This window comes from Cervus elaphus, chromosome 17 (assembly GCF_910594005.1).
Source record: "Cervus elaphus chromosome 17, mCerEla1.1, whole genome shotgun sequence".
Classification (NCBI taxonomy): domain Eukaryota; kingdom Metazoa; phylum Chordata; class Mammalia; order Artiodactyla; family Cervidae; genus Cervus; species Cervus elaphus.
Window position 1 is genome coordinate 52,120,195 of NC_057831.1, and position 13,119 is coordinate 52,133,313.

The window sequence follows — 13,119 nt, forward strand, 5'->3', positions numbered from 1 at the left end:
GTCAAAGACAAACAGATTTGTAATAATGTCAAACCAAAACAAACTGTATTCTGACTGTGACTCTGCCACTGGTCATTCTTGTGACTTGGAAGTTGTTTAACTTTTACAAGCCTTAGTTGTATGTTAAGGATAGGCTAGGATGATTCAGTCAGAGAAAGCAATGGCACCCCACTCCAGTACTCTTGCCTGGAAAATCCCATGGATGGAGGAGCCTGGTAGGCTGCAGTCCATGGGGTCACGAAGAGTCGGACATGACTGAGCTGCTTCACTTTCACTTTTCACTTTTATGCATTGGAGAAGGAAATGGCAACCCACTCCAGTGTTCTTGCCTGGAGAATCCCAGGGATGGGGTCACACGGAGTCGGACACGACTGAAGTGGCTTAGCAGCAGCAGGATGATTCAGTAGGATCTAAAGGATTATATTACATTATATTATATAGAATTATATAAAATCTGTCTTATGCTCATGACCCTTCACAGCTTCCCCTTTTCACTCAGAATAAAATAAAATGCTCTTAAAACAGTTATCAGGCCCCCCTGTGATATGTCCCTATTTACTTGTCACAACTTGTCTCTGTCTACTACCATTACCCCATGCCTACTGCCACTGCTGTGTTTACACTCCTACACTTCTCCAAAACTTGTCTTTAAATACTGCATTATAACTGAGGGCTGTCTAGTTAAAGAAAGCAAGCATTCTTTAAACTTATAGTTGCTGCCATCTGCTCTATATTTTTCCCATGACATCCATCGTGTCTATAATATATGACCAAGAGGAAGACAAAGATGATGATTTAAGTAGTTAATTAACTTGATGATCACTATCTTACTTTTTAGTGTATCACGCAGTGTAAATAGTTGGAAAATCAGTGATTTGATCATCAAAAGGGTAACAATTTGAGAAAGAAGTATAATAAAGGAGTAGATTGGCAAATTGAGAAAAATTGCATAATTATCAATATATTCAATTTAATTAGGGTTTAAAATTAGAATGGTAGTTGCGATAGGTAATGTTCTTAAAAATTATACATGCATATCCCTAAGAAGCTACTTAAATAACCTTTGAGCAAATGTTTCTCAGTAAATTGGGTGTGAGGTCTTGAAATACAGTCTCACTCAGCATTTGGATGGACTACTCTACTTAACCTAAAGTAGTTATTCATATCTGAAGGTTCTAATAATTCCCTTGGCAAGCTGGTTTAGGGAATAAATGGATTTATAAATATATTATTTAAGTGACTATAAAATATTTTTACAACTTTGAAAGTTACACAAAATTTTGTAAGTTTTATTTTGTTTGCTGTTGGTTGCTGTTATGAATTAGCATTGTACATAAAGCTCTACATAAAGTCTTGGGAGTTTTCTGGTGATCCAGGAGGTCCTGTGGTTAAGATTCTGCGTTTTCACTGCCGAGGGCCCAGGTTCAATCCCTGGTCAAGGAACTAAGATCTCATAAGCTGTGTGGTGCAGTCTCCTCCCGCCCCCCCCACCCCAAATAAAAGCTTTATGTAAATTCTCGTAATTTCCACTGGTTAAGTTACTTCAGGAGGGCAACTGGACTAAAATGTACACATCAAACTAAAGTTTCACTTCTCTGAACACTTTGAATAATTACAGATCCATCAGCAGCACATGGCAATGCTTATTTCCCCATAATTAGTATTTTATGTGGTGAATTATATGTTTTTTAAGTAATATGTTGCCATAATTAGAAAAAAGACAAGCTGTTACATTTCTGTCTAAGTGTTAAACCTCAAGTTAGTTTTATGTGAAACTGGGTCAATCCAATAAAGAAAGCTGGGTGAATAATGCTGTGTTTCCACCCCGTTCTCAACCCTCTTTTCCTATCATCAGTCCTCTCCTGGTCTGTGTGCACACACACACACACACACACACACACACACACGATAAAAAATATGCTCCATTCTACTAGAGATTTCACTTGACATTGATTGGACTGGAAACGGGTGAACCTAGGTCTGACAAAATTGCAAAATTCCTTGATAATTTGCCTGATAAGAGTGATTTTATCTATTCTTTTGTTTTTTTTTTCTATTTCTGTTTAAAATTTCTGTTAAGCCGTTTCAAACTTATGAAGTACTCTATAATTTATCTTATTGTTCATTATTATCACATTTGAAGTCTAGCTTTAAACTCTAGCTCTTTAGATGAAAATGAAACTCACAGAGATGAAGTGCCCTCCAAAACAGTAATAGTCAAACTCAGAATTCCTCAGAACTTCAAATATATGTGTGTATACCCAGAATCATTAGTTTTAAGATATACATGAATTTTTAGATGGTGGTTAAAATCCACATGGATTTAAGTAAAAGATAACATGCTTGTTAAGAGGTAGCAAAAGCAATAGAACAGAAACAATGCTGAATTAAAACTAGAAAAGGGTTTGATATCTGCCAGTTTTGCCTTTTTACATTTTTTTAAGAAAAAAATACCAAGAAGTTAATTATACTGATCTATACAACCCAGAGAGAAATTGGCCCTTAAATCTAATTCTCCTGACTTGAGTCCAAATACTCTTAATGTATGCTACATACAATGTATTAGTTTATAGAAAAAAGTGTGTATATTATTAAATTCTAACCATACAAATCTGTAAAGAGGAGCCACAGATAATTCCAGGTATCATTTTAAAGGATATTTTTTTTTAAAAAAGCCAAAAATTAAATAATCCCCCAAATTCTCATTTGAGTGTTTTCAAGGACCTCCATTTGGCTTGAGAATGTAACAGTATTCTCATGGTTTTTAAATCACTTCACACATTTAAATTTTGCTGCCATAAGGATAGCATTTCATTACCTAGAGAATTGTACCAATTACCAAGTTTCAATTGATAATATGCTAATACATTTTAATGCCCTAAGGAAAGCTACTTTTCTCATTTCTCTGCCTGATAACAAATAAGCAAGAGTCAAATGGGAAGGAAAAAAACGTATCCCAGGCATAAATCCTGCTGTAACTTAAAATCAAATGGATCTCTTTGAAAGAGTCATTTACCAAAGACCAGAGACTCGTCTAGACATGTTACAGTCACAGTCAAGCTGACTATTATATAGGAAATAGTCTAATTTTTTTTTCATTTTTGATTTTACATTGGAGTATAGTTGATTTACCATGTTGTGTTTAGTTTCAGATATACAGCAAAGTGATTTAGTCATGTACATATACTTACATATATATACATATGTATATATTCATTTTCAGATTCTTTTCCCGTGTAGATTATTACAGAATATTGAGTAGAATTCCCTGTGCTATACAGTAGGTCCTTTTGATTATCTATTTTATATATAGTAGTGTGTGTATGTTAATGCCAACTTCTTAATTTATTCCTTCCCACCTTTCCGCCTTTCCCCTTTGGTAACTATGTTTGTTTTTGAAGTCTGTGAGTCTGTTTCTATTTTGTAAGTTTGTTTGATTTTTTTTTTTTTTTTTAGATTCCACATATAAGTGATATCATATGATATTTGTCTTTGTCTTACTTCACTTAGTATGACAATCTCTAGGTCTATCCATGATGGTGAAATGGTATTATTCCATTCTTTTATATAGCTGAGCAATGTTCCATTATATATATATATATACTACATTTTTATCCATTCTTCTGTTGTTGGGCACTTAAGTTACTTCCATGTCTTCACTACTGTAAATTGTGCTGCAGTGGTCATTGGGGTGCATGTATGCTTTCAGAATATGATCTTCTTCTGATATATAGCCAGGAGTGGTATTGCTGAATCATAAGGTAGCTCTATTTTTAGTTTTTTAAGGAACCTCCATACTATTGTCCACAGTGGCTGTATCAATTTATATTCCCACCAAAATGTAGGAGGGTTCCCTTTTATCTACACTCTCTCTAGCATTTATTGTTTATAGACTTTTTGATGACGGCCTTTTTGACTGGTGTGAAGCGATACCTCACTATAATTTGTTTGTTTTTTTTTCACTAAATGAAAATTTGCATTTCTCTAGTGATTTGCATTTCTCTAGTGATTAGTAATTTTGAGCATCTTTTCATGTGCTCTTTGGCTATCTGTATATCTTCCTTGGAGAAATATCTATTTAGATCTGCCCGTTTTTTAACTGGGTAATTTGGATTGTCACTGAGCTGCATGAGCTGATGAAATATCTGATGATATTTCAGAGATTAATCTCTTGTCACTCAGATCATTTACAAATACTTTCTTTTATTCTGTGGGTTTTCTTTTCATTTTGTTTATGGTTTCCTTTGCTATTCAAAGGGCTTTTCTGATAGACTTATATTTGGTAAAGAATATTTATTTATATGTGGTAAAGAATCCATCTGCAATGCAGGAGATCCAGTTCAATTCCTGGGTTGGGAAGATCTACTGGAGAACGATCAGGCTACCCATTCCGGTATTCTTGGGCTTTCCTGGTGGCTCAGCTGGTAAAGAATCTGCCTGCAATGCAGGGGACCTGGGTTTGATCCCTGAGTTGGGCAGATCCTCTGGAGAAGGGCAAGGCTAGCTACTCCAGTATTCTGGCCTGGAGAATTCCTTGGACTGTATGGGCCATGGGGTCACAAAGAGTTGGACACAACTGAGCAACTTTCACCTCACTTGCTATTCAAAAGCTTTTAAGTTTAACTAGGGCCCATTTGTTTATGTTTGCTTTTATTTTTTAGTCTAGTTGTGCATGTGTGCTAAGTCACTAAGTTGTGTCCAATCCATTGAGATCCCATGACTGTACCCTCCAAGTTCCTCTGTATATGTGGATTTCACAGACAAGAATCCTGGAGTGGATTGCTATTTCCTTTTATAAGGGATCTTCCCAATCCATGCATCAAACCCCATCTCCTGCACTGGTAGTTGTGTTCTCTACCACTGAGCCTCCAGGGAAGAACCTGTTTACTCTAGGAGGTGGATCCAAAAAGATACTGTGGAGATTTATATCAGAGAGTGTTTTGGGTATGCGTTCAGCTAGGAGTTTTATAATATCTAGTTTTATATTTAGATCTTTAAACCATTTTGAGTTTACTTTTGTGTATAATGATAGAGAATGTTCTAGTTTCATTAATGTTTTAATCCACTATCACCTCTTTGAAAACAAGTCTTTGACCAAGTGGGCCATAGGCATTCTTCTTTCTGGAGGTGTGGCAAACTGGAATTTATTATAGAATGAATTTTAAAAACAACATTCAGTTTTTGACATATATAACCATTGTAATAAGACTATAAATGTGAGAATTATGGAATGTTAGAAGATATTTTTTTCCCCCAAATTAGCTTAGCTTTCTTATGTCTTCCAAACTGGAAGAGTCTTATGCAATGATGATACCCTTTATACCCATGACACTGAGGCCTTGAAGTTATACTACTGTATAGGATAGAAAGTTCTAGTATGAGAAAAAAAATTAAAGCACTTACTTTCCCTACCCTTGAGAAACGATGCAAAGAATGACAAAAACAATCAGAAATAATCACATATTTTTTCTTTTAAAACTTTTGTTTGATAACCAGAGTATATAGTACATATTGGAGATAATAGGAAGGAAGAGAAGATGACATAACTTCTTTTAAGGTGGTAGAACAATAAACTCTTGAGTCTTCCTTGAATGCAGCTGAAATGCAGAAAAAATGACTTGGTAAAATTCCTTGGACCTGAAGTTAATTTCCCCAAGTTACCTTCAGGTTTCATGAGCCACCGACGCTCAGTCTCCAGGCAGTTACTTTGTATGGGGCCCTTTTGTCAAAGAATATCACCTTGCAAAGTTGGGAGAAAACTACTCAGTAGGGATAGATGGAACAGTGGGAGTGTACTCCCCAGAGTCAGGGGGAACCATAAGGGAACAGAGTCAGCCAGAGGACGTCACTGAGCTGTCCCTGAGCCGTAAGTCATGTCTGCTGCAGAGCCCAGCCAGGCCTGTGGCTTATCAGATGGCAAGTGCATGAGGCAATCAATATCAGTTAAGTCATATCATGAAATAAATCTCCTCTGCTGTTTTCTTCCAATTAAAAGTAAAAGAAAAGAGGAGACAAGCTGACGTTTTTAAATCCACACAAGATTTAGCAAGAGTTAGGGCATTGTATACCTGAACCTCATTTCTGCTATGTTTCAGGTGTGACTCTAGTCAGACTATGTAAATGATTTATTACAGATTATCTGTAAATGATTTACTTTAAATTTCTATATTTTCTTTTCAAATTTGTTAGGGACGAAAAGAAATGTTAAACTTAACTCTTGTCCTTGTCAGGCTTCAGATTATTTAAGAAAAGCTAAAAAGCAAAAATAAAAATGCAGAGTGAAATATTCATAAACACAGTAATAAAATATACAAAAGATGGTATAGTGTCATTATTTAACATGAAACACAAAAATGGATGTTATTATTTTGATATAAGAATATTCTATTAACATTTTGAAGTTTACTATATAAGGCAATTTAGGGAGGTTAACCTTAGTATATACCTTGATATATTTGTTCATTTATACAACTAGATACAGTATACTAGAAAATCTATTATGCAGTGAGAGTATTGTTGATGTTTAGTTTCTAAGTCATGTCCGACTCTTTTGTGACCCCAAGGACTGTAGCCCACTGGGCTCCTCTGTCCATGAGATTTCCCAGGCAAGAATTCTGGAGTGGATTGCCATTTCCTTCTCCAGGGGATCTTCCCAACTCAGGGACTGAGCCCATGTCTCCTGCATTGGCAGGCGGATTCTTTACCACTGAGCCACCTGGGAAGCCCAGTGAGAGAAAACAAGCAAATAAAATAAAAGTCCAGTCCTCATGAAGCTAACAGTGTAAATTTAAGGGAGCATAAATACAATAAACAAGCCAAATACAAATTTAATAATATTGCTGTGTTTGGGGAGAATCATGATAGAAGAATGTCACAAGCAAAACGCTTAGTCATAAATAAATCTGAGGAAATTTTGTAGACTAATAATGAATACTAGAACAAAAGAGAGTTTTTGAAACAAAAGTTGTGAGAAATTAAACTGCAAATATTGATAATGGCCAGACTTTTCAGTGTGTTATTGTGTTAGTTATTGTGCTGTGTAGTTTGGATTTTGTGTAATAGGATCAATTCATTTCAGTTCAGTTCAGTCGCTCAGTCGTGTCCCACTCTTTGCAACCCCATGAATCGCAGCACGCCAGGCCTCCCTGTCCATCACCAACTCCCGGAGTCTACTCAAACTCATGTCCATCGAGTCGGTGATGTCATCCAGCCATTTCATCCTCTGTCGTCCCCTTCTCCTCCTGACCCCAGGCCCTCCCAGCATCAGGGTCTTTTCCAGTGAGTCAACTCTTCGCATGAGGTGGCCAAAGGATTGGAGTTTCAGCTTCAGCATCAGTCCTTCCAGTGAACACCCAACAGGCAGGACAGGACTACTGAAAAGTTCCAAACATGAGAATGACATATTTAAAGTTTTTCTTTAGGAAGAAAATTCTAGCAAGACCAACAAAGAGGTAGTAGAAGCCCATACAAATTACCAGAGTCCTATAATTCGGATTAAGTTGCATAGCCATGTAAGGCTTAGGTAAAGATCTTAGGGTGTTTAGCTTTACCAGGAAGCCCTTACAAAAGTTGCTGCAGAAGAGGGACTTGCTCTGATTGACCCCATTCTTGTAGGAGTGCCTGAAGTTTTGGCAGAAGAGTGACAACATGATAAATAAGGAACCTAGTAGTTTTCCTATTTATTATTTAATTTCATTTACTCATTAATTTATGAGTTTACTCTCACACTCCTTTTTTGAGTATCCATAATGTACTGGGAATATTGTGCATGGTAAGTATCCATAATTAGTGAAATATGATATCCTGTACCAGAGGTGCAGAATTCATACAGTGTTTCTTTAGTGGGATCAAGAAAAAAGAGAAGTATGCATAGAAGCAAGAGGCAGAGATAAGACTGATTCACTGTGCCTTTAGGCAGGGAAGAAAACCAAGAACCTTATCCCCTAAAAAAAAGTAAAAACATAGTAAAAGCAGAAGGGATAAAAATAACTCCTGGGGGAAAAAATGGGTGGAAAACCAAGATTGTAGGAGAAGGCATTAGAAGTGAAGGGAACCACAGGGGCAAATGTTTGTATTGCAGATGTGAGAGGATATTGGGTTTGTCTAGGACAAATGTTGAGGAAATGGAAAATAAAACTTTTCAAAGAAAGTATCGATAATGCCTGAGGACTACCTCCTCCCTAACAAACCCAAACACAATGAAGTAAAAGTTTTCCTATGTATATGTAAGTGAAGGCCTTCAATCTACACTTGGAAGTATAAAGACTAGATCATGAAAAGGTATATTAGGCATGGAAATTTAAATGTGAGACTTAATCATGTAGAGAAGAAGCAGAAGGAAATAAAAAGTTATGTGTAGAATTAAGTATTTTTATATTATTTCCTTCCTCCCACTGTCAAAAAGGCTGGAATAAAATGATGTGAAACTCCTAACTAAACTTGGAAATAAATGAGCTGTATCTCATTTTATATTATTATATTTTATTTTCCTTTTTTAAGTAAAAAACTTGCCAACATCTGTTGGATCATCGAAAAAGCAAGAGAGTTCCAGAAGATCTATTTCTGCTTTATTGACTATGCCAAAGCCTTTGACTTTGTGTAGATCACAGTAAACTGTGGAAAATTCTGAAAGAGATGGGAATACCAGACCACCTGACCTGCCTCTTGAGAAACCTGTATGCAGGTCAGGAAGCAACAGTTAGAACTGGACATGGAACAACAGACCGCTTCCAAATAGGAAAAGGAGTACACCAAGGCTGTATACTGTCACCCTGCTTATTTAACTTATTCACAGAGTACATCATGAGAAATGCTGGACTGGATGAAGCATAAGCTGGAATCAAGATTGGCGGGAGAAATATCAATAACCTCAGATATGCATATGACACCACCCTTATGGCAGAAAGTGAAGAACTAAACAGCCTCTTGATGAAAGTGAAAGAGGAGAGTGAAAAAGTTGGCTTAAAGCTCAACATTCGGAAAACTAAGATCATGGCATCTGGTCCCATCACTTCATGACAAATAGATGGGGAAACAGTGGAAACAGTGGCTGACTTTGTTTTCTGGGGCTCCAAAATCGCTGCAGATGGTGATTGCAGCCATGAAATTAAAAGATGCTTACTCCTTGGAAGGAAAGTTACGACCAACCTAGATAGCATATTAAAAAGCAGAGACATTACTTTGCCAACAAAGGTCTGTCTGGTCAAGGCTATGGTTTTTCCAGTGGTCATGTATGGATGTGAGAGTTGGACTGTGAAGAAAGCTGAGTGCTGAAAAATTGATGCTTTTGAACTATGGTATTGGAGAAGACTCTTGAGAGTCCCTTGGACTGCAAGGAGATCCAACCAGTCCATCCTAAAGGACATCAGTCCTGGGTGTTCATTGGAAGGACTGATGCTGAAGCTGAAACTCCAATACTTTGGCCACCTGATGTGAAGAGTTGACTCATTGGAAAAGACCCTGATGCTGGGAGGGATTGGGGGCAGGAGGAGAAGAGGACGACAGAGGATGAGATGGCTGGATGACATGACTGACTTGATGGGCATGAGTTTGGTAAACTCCGGGAGTTTGTGATGGAAGGGAGGTCTGGCGTGCTGTGATTCATGGGGTCGCAAAGAGTCGGACACGACTGAGCGACTGAACTGAACTGAACTTACCTGATCGTACACTAAATTATAACTAAAGAGATTAACCTGTCATGGTAGATGCTGATCAAATATTCTTATAGTTAATTACAACTTGTAAGGGATAATAGAGACCTCTACACAAATGCAGCATAAGTAGATGTATCGGTATTTTGTTTAAAATGTTTAATGCAGTTGATTTGCTTTTCAGTTGCCGAATTTTGCTTTTGACTACAGTCTTTCAGTTTCCTTAAGAATGCCACCATGAATTAAGTGTGTAGCTTCTGCTACTAAAAACTAAATTTGAGGAGCAGATGGTATTTGCAGCACACTTGTGCTTCGCTCATGAGTGAGGATTCATGTTGACAGGGAAAACAAAAGATAGATGACCAGGAATACCTGCTGTAAATTTGACTTTTGAGACGATCTTTGGTAAGTCACCTAACCTCACTAGGAGTCCCGTCTAAAGTGGTGAAGTCTAGAGGGAAAGGTATTGGTTTTCTGTCTCTCAGATGCAGGGTGTGAAATAATAATTGAGGTTTTTTAATAGAAGTAGGAAGAGGCTATTTCCTTACAAGTAAAGAAAGTAAATTTCTGTGAGTTTGGAATATTAATCTACCCTATGAAAATCAAAGCTTTTATTTTCTTCTCAGAACATATATACCTCAATTCTATTGCAATTAATATTAAAAGCCCAAGTTTTCTATGAAAATACTTTAAAAAGTCAGTTTTAGCTTGAATGTTAGAAATAAAAGAAACTTCAGAGTCAGTGTCTTTCTTTGCCACACAATGTCCTTTCTAAAATAAAGCTTTTTCTTTAATTTAATATTTAATTCAGGTAAAATAAGATTTGTCTCATTTGCTTTCGAAACATGAGAAAGAACCCCATAACTTTGCTTCCCTTTTGATCCCTGGTTGTAGCCTTAGATACATTTTTGGGTACAAACATGGATGTAATTAGTTGGAGATTTGAGAAAGGAAGCATTTTCTGAATCAATATTGACATATATGTAAACTATTTACCACCATTTTCCATTTTATCCTGAATTCATCTTAAATAGAATTAAGCTATTTTGCAAAGAAGATACATTTGCTTATTGGTCACTCATTCTCTGTTTTGCATTCCTTATCTCTCTCTTTCTCAATTCAAAAATAATTTTCTTAACTGTATATTGTTAAGTAACAATTCAAAATATGTATTTTGAATTTGTAACAATTCAAAAATATGTTTCTTAACTCATTTCTATTATCTTCTTCTTCCTTTCTGCTAAAAAAAAAAAAAAATCCTCCCATCTATGCCATCATTCTTGATGGAAGTAGAAAATATAAATTTCTTGATTTCTCCTTTAGGCCTAGCCATAGGACTGAAGGAGAATTCTTGGACAGATAACAGATAGAAGCATTATTTTTTTCTCAATATTTGCTCAGTACAAAAAGTGAGTAAGTAGCTTGGTCATTTCAGTCATTATGCTTATGAGAGAGAGAGAGGTGGAGGGGGAGAGGGAGGAAAGAAGAGAGGATGCACAGGTGATGTTTGGTATCCCGGTAAATTTTATTTCATTGTTGATTGATTGCTGTGTTTTCAGATGTGACTACTGGTGTTTTGAACAGCAACCTTTATAAGTGGCCACTCTACACATTAAGGAAAGGAAAATGAATCTTCTTATTGAAAGGCAAGAAATAAAAATCCTCAGTGATACAAAACCTAAAAGTGACAACTGCCGTTACAAAACAAAAACTTACTTATTTCTAGTAAATCTCAGTATGAGGATTTTGGATCACACATAATCTTTTCAATTAAATCAAATCCCTTATAACTATACAGTGGAGGTGATGAATAGATTCAAGGGATTAGATCTAGTAGACAGAATGCCTGAGAACTATGGACTAGAGATCACTTCAAGAAAATTGGAGATACCAAGGGAGCATTTCATGTAAAAATGGGCACAATAAAGGACAGAAATAGCAAGGACATAACAGAAGCAGAAGAGCTTAAGAAGAGGTGGCAAGAATACACAGAAGAACTATACAAGAAATGTCTTAATGACCAAGATAATCATTATGGTGTGGTCACTCACCTAGAGCCAGACATTTAGGAGTGCGAAGCCAAGTGGTCCTTAGGAAGCATTACTATGAACAAAGCTAATGGAGGTGATGGAATTCCAGCTGAGCTATTTCAAATCATAAGAGAGGATGCTGCTAATGGGCTGCACTCTATATGCCAGCAAATTTAGAAAACTCAGCAGTGGCCACAGCAGTGGAACAGTCATTTTTTATTATGGTTCCAAAGAAAGGCAATGCCAAAGAATGTATAAAATACTATACAATTACTTTCATTTCACTTGCTAGCAAGGTATTTCTCAAAAGCTTTCAAGCTAGGCTTCAGCGGTACGTGAACTGAGAACTTCCAGGTGTACAATCTGGATTTTGAAAAGGCAGAGAAACTAGAGATCAAAATGCCAACATCCATTGGGTCATAGAAAAAGCAAGGAAATTCCAGAAAAATATCTGCTTCATTGAATATGCTAAAGCCTTTGACTGTGTGATTCATAACAAACAATGGAAAATTCTTACAGAGATGAGAATAACAAACTACCTTACCTGCTTCCTGAGAAACCTGAGAAAGTCAAGAAGCTACACTTAGAACTGGACATGCAACAACTGACGGATTCAAAATTGGGAAAGGAGTATGTCAAGACTGTATATTGTTAAAAAAAAAAAAGACTGTATATTGTCACCCTGCTTATTGAACTTATTGGCAGAGTATGTCATGCTGGGCTGGATACATCTCAAGCTGAAATCAAGATTGCTGGGAGAAATATAAACAACTCAGATATGTAGATGATTCCACTCTAATGGCAGAAAGTGAAGAGGAACTAAAGAGCCTCTTGATGAGGTTGAAAGAGAAGAGTGAAAAAGCTGGATTAAAACTCAACATTTGAAAAACTAATATCAGGGTATCTGGTCCCATCACTTCATTGGAAATAGGTGGGTAAAAAGTGAAAACAGTGACAGATTTTATTTTCTTGGGCTCCTTAATCACTGGGGATGGTGACTGCAACCATGAAATTAAAAGATGCTTACTCCTTGGAAGTTAAGGGTATGACAAACCTAGACAGCATGTTAGAAAGCAGAGACATCACTTGGCCAACAAAGGTCTGTATAGTCATAGCTATGGTTTTTCCAGTAGTCAAGTATGAATGTGAGAGTTGGATCATAAAGAAGGATGAGCACTGAAGAATTGATGGTTTTGAATTGTGTGCTGAAAAAGACTCTTGGGAGTCCCTTGGAGATCAAATCAATCAATCCTAAAGGAGATCAACCCTGAATAGTCATTTGAAAGACTGATTCTGAAGCTTCAATACTTTAGACACCTGATGTGAAGAGCTGATTCATTGGAAAAGACCCTGATGCTGGCAAAGATTGAGGGCAGGAGGAGAAGCAGGTGACAGAGGATGAGATAGTTGGATGGTATCACCTACTTAATGGACATAAG